General features: G+C 46.8%; 1 protein-coding gene across 1 annotated transcript in view; it reads right to left on the bottom strand.

Moving 5' to 3' along the window:
• ELOVL5 (ELOVL fatty acid elongase 5) overlaps window positions 1–5,924 on the bottom strand; it is a 70,902-nt gene extending 64,978 nt beyond the window's left edge. The window contains exon 1 of the mRNA XM_024755856.1: window positions 5,789–5,924. The gene's annotated coding sequence lies outside the window, so the exon portion shown is untranslated. The remainder of the gene's footprint in view (window positions 1–5,788) is intronic.
• Between the last annotated feature and the right edge of the window lie 5,353 nt (window positions 5,925–11,277).

Raw genomic sequence — 11,277 nt, 5'->3', positions numbered from 1 at the left:
CAAGGAGAGGCCCGCATACCCCAAAAAAAAAAAAAAAAAAAAAGAAAAGAAAATGGTTATTCTAACTGCAGAAAGCATGAGAGTCCCAGCACTAAAAACCTTAAGTGAAAAACTATTTCCTAAATCCCAGTCAGCAAGAAAACATTCATCAAACAAAAGGTACCAAAGTCTAACTTAAGATACAAGGAATACTGAGACATCGCACACAACTGTGCTTTAAATAGGAAGCATAAGGATTCAGTCTTCCTAAAAACTCACCAAGTATGAATATTTTCAATCCAGGGACCACACAATTCCAAAAGCAAATGCATAAGTCAAATAAAAGTGTCCCCATAGAGGAAACATGCCAGTGGGAATCAAAGAGCTTGGTAATGATAACATTTATGGGTTGAAATCGGGATCAGGTGGGAGGAGGGATTCTATGACAGAAACTCAAAATGAGGTCAGTCTACCTTCCTGAACAACTCACTCTGCTAGGCCGGAACATCTCCAGCGGTTACGATTAACCTCTTAAGGAGAAAACTGTAATTTCCATCACTGATTCTGACATCTACCTTACTGAGGCCTAAATGACTTCAACTTTCATTCTCTATCCCTGGTCAAACAGAAACAAAAGATTTGCTCTCGGCAAAAGTGAAAATAAAAAATTTTCGTTCTGAGACAGACTTGAAAATCACCTTGGTGTAACTGTTTATTTTTAAAGAAAGGGACCAATGCCCAGAGTTGATTTTCTTAAGGCTGATGGCAAGTTTAGGATAGGGAACCAGGGCAGCCGGGCTCTATACAAGGATGAGGCACTCTACCTGAACCACTGTGCCTTCCAAACCTCTCAGATTACTTCCGTTTTAATAACAAAGAAATATGTGTGTGCTTTACCATAATCCTGTATTAGGAGGCAATGTTTATTTTAGTATCTCTTACGTGAGCTGAGGTAACTCAGTGGGTGAGAGGAACCCAGAGGCCTTGGTTCTCACTCCTGGCTCTGCCAGCAACTGGCTCCATGAGCTTCAGCAATACTGAGACTTTACTTTTCTCACCAACAATACGTCATTAAAAGCTGGGAAGCATCCTGATTTCAGTAATATTAGAATGCGAAAGACGGCTTGTGTGATTTTACCATGCCACTGACTGTAAGCTGCATCTCTACCCAGATATGTGAAAATGTGAAAAACTGCCTGAAAACGGATGAAATGTGGTGGAAACACACACCTGTAAAGTGGCGGACAAACACCAGCTGCAAAGAGGACCGCGGGCCCGACAGGGGGAGAAAGGGCCTGTCTGGATGGAACGTGGGCCCTTAAGATGTTTCCACCTGAGGACAAAGCCTCCTCCCTCTTCCCCCACGACACCGCATTTCTTCTAACTCCCAGGCCTGAGAGCGCCCTTCCTCTTGCTGGCCCTCAATCCAGCTGGTCTCCAAGTTGCGTAGATCTTGTCCTAGAAACAACCTCATGTGATTAGCTCGCTGCAGTCTGTGCTCATGGCTGTGGCTCCAGGTGAGGCCTCACCACTGCCCTGGCCTCCAACAGCCTCCCAGTCCACCCCCACACAGCCCCGGTGTCCGTCCTCGCCAATCCCCACCACGTACTCTGACCACACTCATGTTCTTGGAACACAGGATTCACAACGCACTCCTTCTGGTTCAAAAGCTTCAGCGGTCCTGTTACCCAACATCTCAGGAAAGAGGGCAGGCTACTGGGTCAAGTCCACCCAGGCTGGAATGATTTGTGACCTTGGGCAAGTCTAAAACTTCTGCGCCTCCATTTCCTCATCTGTTAAGTAGGAATGCTCACAGTACCAATGGACAGTACCTGAGATAAACCCACATAAAAGGGCCCGATGCAGAGTCTGATATGTATTAAGTTTAATAAAAGTTAGCCCCCCCCTTTTTTTTTTTGCGGTACACGGGCCTCTCACTGTTGTGGCCTCTCCCGTTGCAGAGCGCAGGCTCAGCGGCCATGGCTCACGGGCCCAGCCGCTCCGCAGCATGTGGGATCTTCCCGGACCGGGGCAGGAACGCGTGTCCCCTGCATCGGCAGGCGGACTCTCAACCACTGCGCCAACTTGCCTTTCTAACCTTTCTTTCCACTTCTGCCCTATTAGCTTCAGGCAACTGGGCTACTTGCTTTAATGCCCAATGATTCACTTGTTCGCTCTCCAAACTCCCTCTCCTAGAATGCCCACCCTCTGACCTCTGTGCACCCGTAAGATTCCTCTATGACGGGTAAAGTGAAATTCAAATATTGATTCAGTTCTGTTTCATTTAATCCAATCATCTCTTTGATGGGGCCTGACATCCTTGGAGGCCCTTATAGCCGACACACCCCCATGTCCACAGAGGCCCTTCCTGAAAGTGTAGTTAGCAGCCAGGTAAGTGAGATGAGATTTAAATCCACTTCCTCAGTTTGGGATGGGCCCCAGGTTATCAGATTTCATTGTTTTAGTTATTACTTCAAGTAAGCAAAGCCAAAATCAATCACCTCAAGGCCAAGGACCCTCTTTGGAAGGTGGTGGGAAGGGAAGTTCCCACATGAGAATATGGTAATAAGGGGTCCAGACTAGCTGGCAGTCATCTTGCAAAATCAGCCTATGGACATAACCAACACCTGAGGAGACTTCAGAGAAACAGAGCAAAAGTTCTGCCTATGGGACTTTTCAGGTCAGATGGTCATTTAAGCCCATCTGCATTGGGTTTTCTGTCTCTTGCACGAAAAACAGGCCCATCAGTGCTAGGCACTGATACATCTAACATGGTGAGCTCTGCCATAAAGCTTTCCCAGAAACAGTGAGACAAGCCCCCTGGAAATCTGCTTCTGATACCCTTCTAGTAGAAGGTGCAGATTAAGTATGGGTATAAAAGGATTAAAGTGTAAACTCATTCAGGAAGCCCTTTGGAGTCAGAAACTGTCGTTCAGCTTTGTATACAACCTCTTCCCCCAAGACACACACACACACACACACACACACACACACACGGTACACACTCAGTAACTGACAAGTCAATTAATTAATAAAGAGTAAATCAAATGTGGGCTAAAAGGAAAGAATAGACTTGACACAGATTTAAAAATGGCAAATTGTTAATCTTGGACGGCTCGAAGATGGACCTTTAATCATGAGGTTAGAGTTTTAAGTTACAGAGTAACAGAGTTACATAAAGGGCAGAGCCCACTGACCAAATCCTCCCAGCAGCAAGGACAGAGGAAGGAGCATGTATGTTACAGAAGACAGAGCTATGTGATTTGGACAAGTCACTTGGCATCTCTAGGCCTTAGTTCTCAATTCTTTATAAAAGAGGTAGGGGATAGCACTTCTCACAGGGAGGCTGTAAGAATTATGTACGGAAAGCAACTATTAATAGGAAGGTGCTCACATCAGTAATACCTGAAACTGAACGCATGCAAAGACAGACCTATTTTGGGAACTAACTAATGGAAAGATTACCCCATCAGTAAAAGAGTTGGTAGGCATAAAAGAGGTATTAGACTTAATTACAAATTTTCTTAGGGGAAGGATGTGGCCCCGAGTAAGAAAGAAATAAAACCATCACTCACACTCTCTACTCTCTACTTAGGCATCAAAGTCACCCTAAAGGAAAGTAAACAGTTTTGCCTTGATTTGTATAATTCAAGTTGGAAATAAGACACCCAAGTACCGATACTCACTCCTACAAACAGGAGGGCAATCAACTGTTATGCTAAGAGGAAAAGAGGGGGCAGTGGAAAAAAGATCCTTGCAGACATCCAAAAATTAAGAATTCTGACACCCCTCCCGCACAAAGCTCAGTCGATCCCAGGGAAGGAGATAACTCACCTCATTTTCAAAAGTGACTTTGCAGGAATGCTGGCATTAGTGTCTGTGAAAACCTAGTTTTGAATATTTTCCCAGTTACTTGAGATTCTCCAGCTGTATCCTTGGCCACATCCCCTAAACCTCACTTCCCCTTCCCCAAGAAGAAAAATAAGTGAAGAAGAAACATTTATCAAACCACTATTTGGCAAGCCCCATGCTGGGCACTTTCAACTGTGTCATCTCTTGGAATCCCTAACAATTCTGCAACGTGAAACCTGTGGACAGACGAGGAAATTGAGTCAAGAGGGTGACGACAGTGTCTGAAGTTATGATGTACTTTTCTTGAAAAAAATCTGGCCATCAAATCTATACACTTTTTACTTTCACTTTTCAGCCCAGTTCTGTTCTATATTCTGTAAAATTAACCATCTGTAACCATCAATAACACTCTCCCTTTTGTCTTCAGTTAGAAACAGAAAAGAAATACAAAAAAGAGGAACTGTACAGAAAAAATTCCTGGCAATGAGAAGTTATAATCTGGGGTAAGAATCTAAAAGGGACATGAGTGACATTTCTCTTTCAAGTACGGAGCTTTCCTTGGAGAATCCCAGGCAGCTTCCGAACGAACTAAAAAAGTGATCCGCTTGTCCCTAACTGCAGATGGAAAGTTAAAGTGTTCGTCCACAGATAGGCTGTGTCCCTATCTGAGATTATGCACCGAACGCTGTTGGCTGAGAGGTGGTGCAAGCAAAACAAGTGCACACCAACAGGTTATCTACGGAATGGTTAGGCGAACAAGTTACAAAACCTAACAAGCAACGTTAGCTCTTCCGTCCTACCCTATAAAGAAAGCACTTCCTGCCACGGGGCCCGCTATTAAAGAATTAAGGCTGCTCTCTCCCCACTATTCTCCCGCCGCATGCCTAGGTTCCGCAGCCCAGCTCACAAGTCATGCACTGGATTCTTCCATACGGGACTCCTCACCCCTCACCCCAAAGTGGGCCAAATGCATTATCCAATTTGCAATCAAGAAGCCAGGAGCTGAGCTGAACTACAATCGTGAGCAGGGGAAACCATCAACCTAAAAGTGCAAGGGCACGGAACGGTTGCAAGACACAGTTTAAAAGAATAAGCCTTGCTCCAGGCACGACTCCCTCCACCCCGAGGCGGGCGTGCAGACAGCGGGGATGGGGTGGGGGCCGAGTCTTATTGCGTGTACACTGTAAAAGAGCCTTTTCCTTGCCACTCGCAGCACACGCGACCCCAGGGCTTCCCCGGCCGCCCCCGCGCTCAGACTCCAGCTAGGGTCTCCCAGGTGGCTCTCCAGTCCCCTCCCCCGCGCTTCCCCACCGGCCTCCCCGAGAATCCGCGGGCTACAGTTATCTGGTTTTAATAAAAACCGAAGCGTTCCCGGGCTAGCGGGCTCCCACTCCGAGGGGCAGAGGCGGGAGGGTAAGAGAGAAAAGGAAAGGCCGGAGGCGCCGCGCACCGACCCGCGCATTGCGACCCCGTGGCAGCTCTCCCAGCTCCCTCGGGTTTTGTTCTCCCCTGAGGAAGCGCGATCGCTCTCGGGGCTCTTCCCCGACCTCCGGCCGCGCCTTCATCCCGCCCGAGCGGCCAGACCCGAGAGCAAGAGCCCACCCGCCCTACTTCCCGTCGGCGCGCCGGGTGCGTTCCCGCCGCGCCCGTCAGCGTGCACACCGCCCGCCGACTGCTTCCACCGCCGAACAGGTGAGACAGCACCGCGCGTAAACTCCTGAGACGCCCGCACAGCTCTCACCCCGCCCGCCATCGCGCCCGGGAGCGGGCCAGCGCCCCCGGAGCTGCCGAACTCCTCTGCCACGCGGGCGCAGCGCGGGCCGAGCCGGCAAGTCGCTCGTGCGCACCGGGCTCAGGACCCAATGGTGGGTCGCAACCCTCGGTCCCGGCCGCGCGCCGGCGCGGGTGTCATGGCCGAGCGGCGGCCGGGCGAAGTTTCCTGGAGCCGCCCGCTTACCTCTTAGGCCAAGGGTGGCTGCGGCTCCAAGAAGCGGCGAGGCGGCGGCGGCAGCGCCCGGGGCCAGCCGAGCCAGGAGGAGGCGGGAGGGAGTGCCGAGCCAGCAGCAGCCGCCGGGATGGGAAGAGGAAGGCTCCGGGTATCTACAATCTGAACGTGGGCTGACCGTGACGTCACAATGGCGCGGCCAGCCAATCGCCGCCGGGAGGCCGAATCAAGCGCTATGATGTCATGCGGCTCCGGAGCCAATCGCGAGACAATAGAACTTTCGTGATTGTAAATTCCAGAATCCGACGCAGTGGGGAACCGTGGTCTGGGTTGGTCCCCTCCGGTTCACGTGTCTCTGGGCAATTTTATCCCCTTTCTTCCTAATAAGCCTGCGTGGAACGCAGAGCCTGCGCAATAGCACCAGTGAAGTTCCCGATGCCCTGAACTCTGATTCTCTTAGTGCCAGGCGTGGCGAGGTTGTGTGGCCGCGTTTGGACAGCAGATGCCCACTCTGGTGCAGTCTCCTCGCGGGTTCTGGAAGGGAGCCAGTTCTTCTTGGTTTTGGATGATAGGGTTAAATGCCTGCGGAGATCACCGGCGCGAACAAGATAAGGCAACAACAAAAAAGCGCTCAAAACTGATGCTATAGCTTAACTCCTGGTGGGTAGATTTACCGTGATTTTTCTTAGGGATTCTGATTTTCCCTTAGTGATCACTACCAACTCCATCTCTCCTCAAGACTTTTTGTAGAAGGAGAAAATGTGGTGGAGTAAGTGACATCTTTTCAGCTAGACAGGTTTAAGCATATAAGACAAAGTGCTTTGTGCTCAGGGCACAAGTGGAAGATCCTTGCTGTTTTTCATTGATATTTGGATAACTTAAGGCCTTCATCATCCTAGTATTCTATGCTTTCCCCATATCCAGCCCCAGAAATTAAGCCTTTCTCCCAGTGCCCTCTGGCTGTATTTCTATTACCCCATGCCCCGGACCCAACATGGTCAACTGTTTAATGTAGGCAAGTTTATTCATTTACGTATTTACAATGTTTATCATGTGCCAGCCATTCCAGGACCTCGGCCATTGCCCATTGCCTTAAGAATACAGGTGTACAAACTATATACAAATGAGATAGTGTAAACATAAACACATAACAAGATTTTTAACAGTCGATTGCCATTCAACTCCACAAACACTGACTTCAGTTTGACAGATACTATGCTAGGTGTTAGAAATAAAAAACTGCAAGGATCCCCTCCCCCTGTGAAATGATATAGTCAGGAAACAACTACCATGCAGAATGGTAAACACTACGATGGAAACCAAGATAAGGAGATTAATGAAGAACTGTCTGTCAAGGGGCGGGTGAAAAGCATATGCCAGAAGCATAGAAGAGTTGGGCAAATGTATCTCCTTTATTCTTCACTTTTCTGCCCGCAGTTCAAGACCAGAGCTGGTTCAGCTCTTCATCACCCTAACAAGTTCTATCCTTCCAGGTTTTAAAAGTTTCAAATTTAACTTGATATTCCAAAAATCTCCAGTTTTACGCAGACACAATTGTTTTAGCTGTGTTCACCTATCAAAACGTTTCGACCATACTACCAAAATATCTGTATTTATTTTAAATTATGGACTTATATAACTGTCAAGTCATACATTAAATATTAAATAATTTTTCGTATTTTAAGAGAAAAGTAAACACAAATTTCTATTATTTTATTCCTAGCCTTCAAAGGACGCCTTTTGGGCTTCCCTGGTGGCACAGTGGTTGAGAGTCCACCTGCCGATGCAGGGGACACGGGTTCGTGCCCTGGTCCGGGAAGATCCCACATGCCGCTGAGCCTGCGCGTCCGGAGCCTGTGCTCTGCAACGGGAGAGGCCACAACAGTGAGGGGCCCACGTACCGCAAAAAACAAAAACAAAAACAAAGGACGCCTTTTCATATGCCCTTGACAGATATGCCTTAGTTATTGTCTGTGTATCTTGGTTTCCATTAGAGCATTTTTCACTCTGCATTGTAGTTTCCTGACTGTCCCATCTTGTTCAATCCATGGGGTGCTTGTACCTTCACTTTAAAGAGCCCTGCGTTAGATTGTAAACTCCATTGGAGGGAGAACCATGTTGAATTTTGCTCATTATTTATCCCCAGATCTTACTACAGTCCCTGATATATAATAAGAGCTTAGTAAATATGTTTTGAATAAGTGTGTGAGCTCTTACGCCCCCTCACCATCGTCACACTGGTGCTTCCATTTTCTGCTCCAGAACTCCAACCCTCTGTCAGATAATTATGTCCCAGGACTATTGACTCCTCTCAAACCTAAGTTAGTAAGGTCATGTTCTCATTCTTTACCCATCCAGAGACTTAGGGTTCCCAATACATATATGATTTAGGGAGAAATTTTTGTCCCCCAGACAACTCATCTTAACCCTGCAGTGTAAACTGTCTACCATGACTTCAGTATGAGTTACTCCATATGGCAACACCATTGCATTCATGGATAAAGTTGCAAGAAATGACTCTTCAACTTAACTGTGGGTATTTTTTTTCAAAATAGATCAAGAGAATGCCTAGGATTCCATGCCAGGGTTCAAGGAAACTGTGTTACTGAGTGTCAGAATCAAATTCCTGGCCAGTTGGGTTCTAGACCCTGTGCTGGAACCATCCCAATCCTTACGACCAGCCTGTCAAAAATGAACCCAAGGGGCTTCCCTGGTGGCGCAGTGGTTGAGAGTCTGCCTGCCGATGCAGGGGACATGGGTTCGTGCCCCGGTCTGGGAAGATCCCACATGCCGTTGAGTGGCTGGGCCCATGAGCCATGGCCACTGAGCCTGCGCTCAGCAATGGGAGAGGCCACAACAGTGAGAGGCCTGCGTACCGTGCGCATCCGGAGCCTGCGCTCCCCAAAAAAAAAAAAAAAAAAAAAAGAACCCAAGTAGGCGCAGTACACAGCCCTGTAACTCTTGCTTGTTTCCCTATAGCAGTGGTCCCCAGCTTTTTGGCACCAGGGACCAGTTTCATGGAAGACAATTTTTCCACAGACCAGGGTAGGGGGTGGGGGCATGATGGTTTCGGGATGATTCAAGCACGTTACATCTATTGTGCTCTCTATTTCTATTATTATTACATTGTAATATATAATGATACAACTCACCATGATGCAGAATCAGTGGGAGCCCTGAGCTTGTTTTCACTTGCCACTCGCTGATAGGGTTTTGCTATGAGTCTGCAAGCAATTGATTTATTGTGGTCTCTGTGCAGTCAAACCTCTCTGCTAACGATGATCTGTATTTGCAGCCGCTCCACAGTGCTGGCATCTCCACCTCAGCTCCACGTCAGATCATCAGGCGTTAGATTCTCATAAGGAGCGCGCAGCCTAGATCCCTTGCATGTGCAGTTCACAGTAGGGTTTGAGCTCCTGTGAGAACCTAATGCCACCGCTGATCTGACAGGAGGCGGAGCTCAGGCGGTAATGCGAGCGATGGGGAGCGGCTGTAAATGCAGATGAAGCTTCTCTCGCTCACCCACTGCTCACCTCCTTCTGTGTGGCCCAGTTCCTAACAGGCCACAGACTGGTACCAGTCTGTGGCCTGGGGGTTGGGGACCCCTGCTCTATAGCATCCATGGTAGTCCCCTGAGAAGTGATTGTTGAATTATCTTTACATAATAGTTAACTATTTCATTTCTTCTCCTCTCCCTCCTCCTGCTTTTCTTTCTTTCTTTTTAAATTCTGGCAGCATTCTCCCTTCTGTGATCCCAGGTCTCCTCCAACCATACACTTACAACTGTATCAGAAGGTTGCTTCAGTATTAAGAAATATTGGGAGATTTGTTCTATTGTTGTAGCATCTGAAGTTGAATTAAGAAATATGATTGAAAGTTTCATTAGAATGCTGTTCTGATGAGTGCTGTTTGATTTAAAGATGAAATACTACATGTGTTTAGGAGGTATTTGCACAACCCAATGAAACCTCTCTTTTGAGATAAAACACAAGCCTATGTTTGCCTCTGGACATTTGAATGTTGATTAAAATACAAACCAAGTATAAGCTAGTTTATGCTAAGGGTAACACTATTCAGTCTCTGCCTTTTGTTTTTCCTCCCCGTGATCTTACTTTTTTCTTCTTCTCTAATTTGTGTTTTCTGTTATCTTGTTGCCAGGGGCTCCCATTGGCCTGGCTTGTCTTGGTGGAGAGAGAGAGAGATTAAAAGGCAGTTTTCTTTCCTCCTCAGACCTTGGGGTTTTTTCCATGCTTCCTTTGTTACCTTGCTGCTACTCCTCCTTGTTGCTGGTCACCACGTAACCAGGTTTATCTCTATTCCTGTCCTTGAGTGTTCATCCTAATGGATGTGAGCTACTGAAAGGCACTACCCATGCCTGTCTACCATGTTGTTTTCCCAATGGCTAGCAGAACCTCTGGTAAATAGCGGATGCTCATAAATATCTACTGAATGAGTGAGCAATTTGACCTGTTTCTGGATTCTCTGGTCTTTTGTTCTCCACTTCCTTTTATAGTCTTTAGTACTCTATCTGGGAGCAACTGGGCAATGAAAGGCATCTGTGTCCTCACTTCCCTCTATCTATATTACTTCCTAGGTGTATTATCATCCCCCTTTTATGGCTTTGGATTCCATCTACAATCTGCTGACTCCCAAATGTATTTCTCCAGCCCAAACCTTTCCCCTGAATTCCAGACTTATATACTTAACTGCCTATTAATGACTCCTCCTCTTGGGTGTCTATCTAAAAGCCATCTCAAACTGAGAATAAAAAGTGAACTCTTGATTTTTTCCCCAGACCTGCTCCCTCTGTGGTGTTCTCAAGGCAAACACCTTAGAGTTATGTTTAACTCCTCTTTCTTTCACATCCTATCTTCATGCATCAGCAAAATCCTGCCTAGTCCATCGTCAGAACATATCTAGAATCTGTTTACTTTTCACCCTCCTTATGACAGCCACTGGTTTAAGTCACTATCAGCTGTTTCCCAGAATTTTGCAATAGTCTCCAACTTGACCTCTACTTCTGTGTTTTCCTCCTACGGTCTATTCACAATCCTCTTAGAACCAATGCCAGATTAAGTCACTTAAAACAATCCATCAAACTCTTAACTCAGTAAAAGTCAAAACCCTTAAAACAACATATAAGACCTTTGTCATTTCTTGGACCTTCTAAAGCTACTCTGTCTTCCACCTGCAACGGCCTCCTTCTAATTCCTTGAGCACACTAAGCACTAGAATTGCCTCAGGGCCTTTGCACTTACTCTTCCCCATGCCTAGAATAATCTAACCCAGAAATCTCCAAGGCTTATACCCTTGTTTCACTCTGATCTCTATAAATGTCATCCTTTGGAGAGTTCTTGCTCACTATCTAAATTTGTAACATCTCCCTCCTTGCCTTCCTTTTACTCTGCTTTATTTTTCTCCTTAGCACTTATCACTGTCGGACATACTAGAGATTCACTTTAAAATTATTTATTTATTTATTTGGCTGTTCTGGGTCTTAG

Source organism: Neophocaena asiaeorientalis, unplaced genomic scaffold (genome assembly GCF_003031525.2).
Source record: "Neophocaena asiaeorientalis asiaeorientalis breed wild unplaced genomic scaffold, Neophocaena_asiaeorientalis_V1.1 scaffold962, whole genome shotgun sequence".
NCBI lineage: Eukaryota > Metazoa > Chordata > Mammalia > Artiodactyla > Phocoenidae > Neophocaena > Neophocaena asiaeorientalis.
This window is presented reverse-complemented; position numbering and strand designations above follow the sequence as displayed.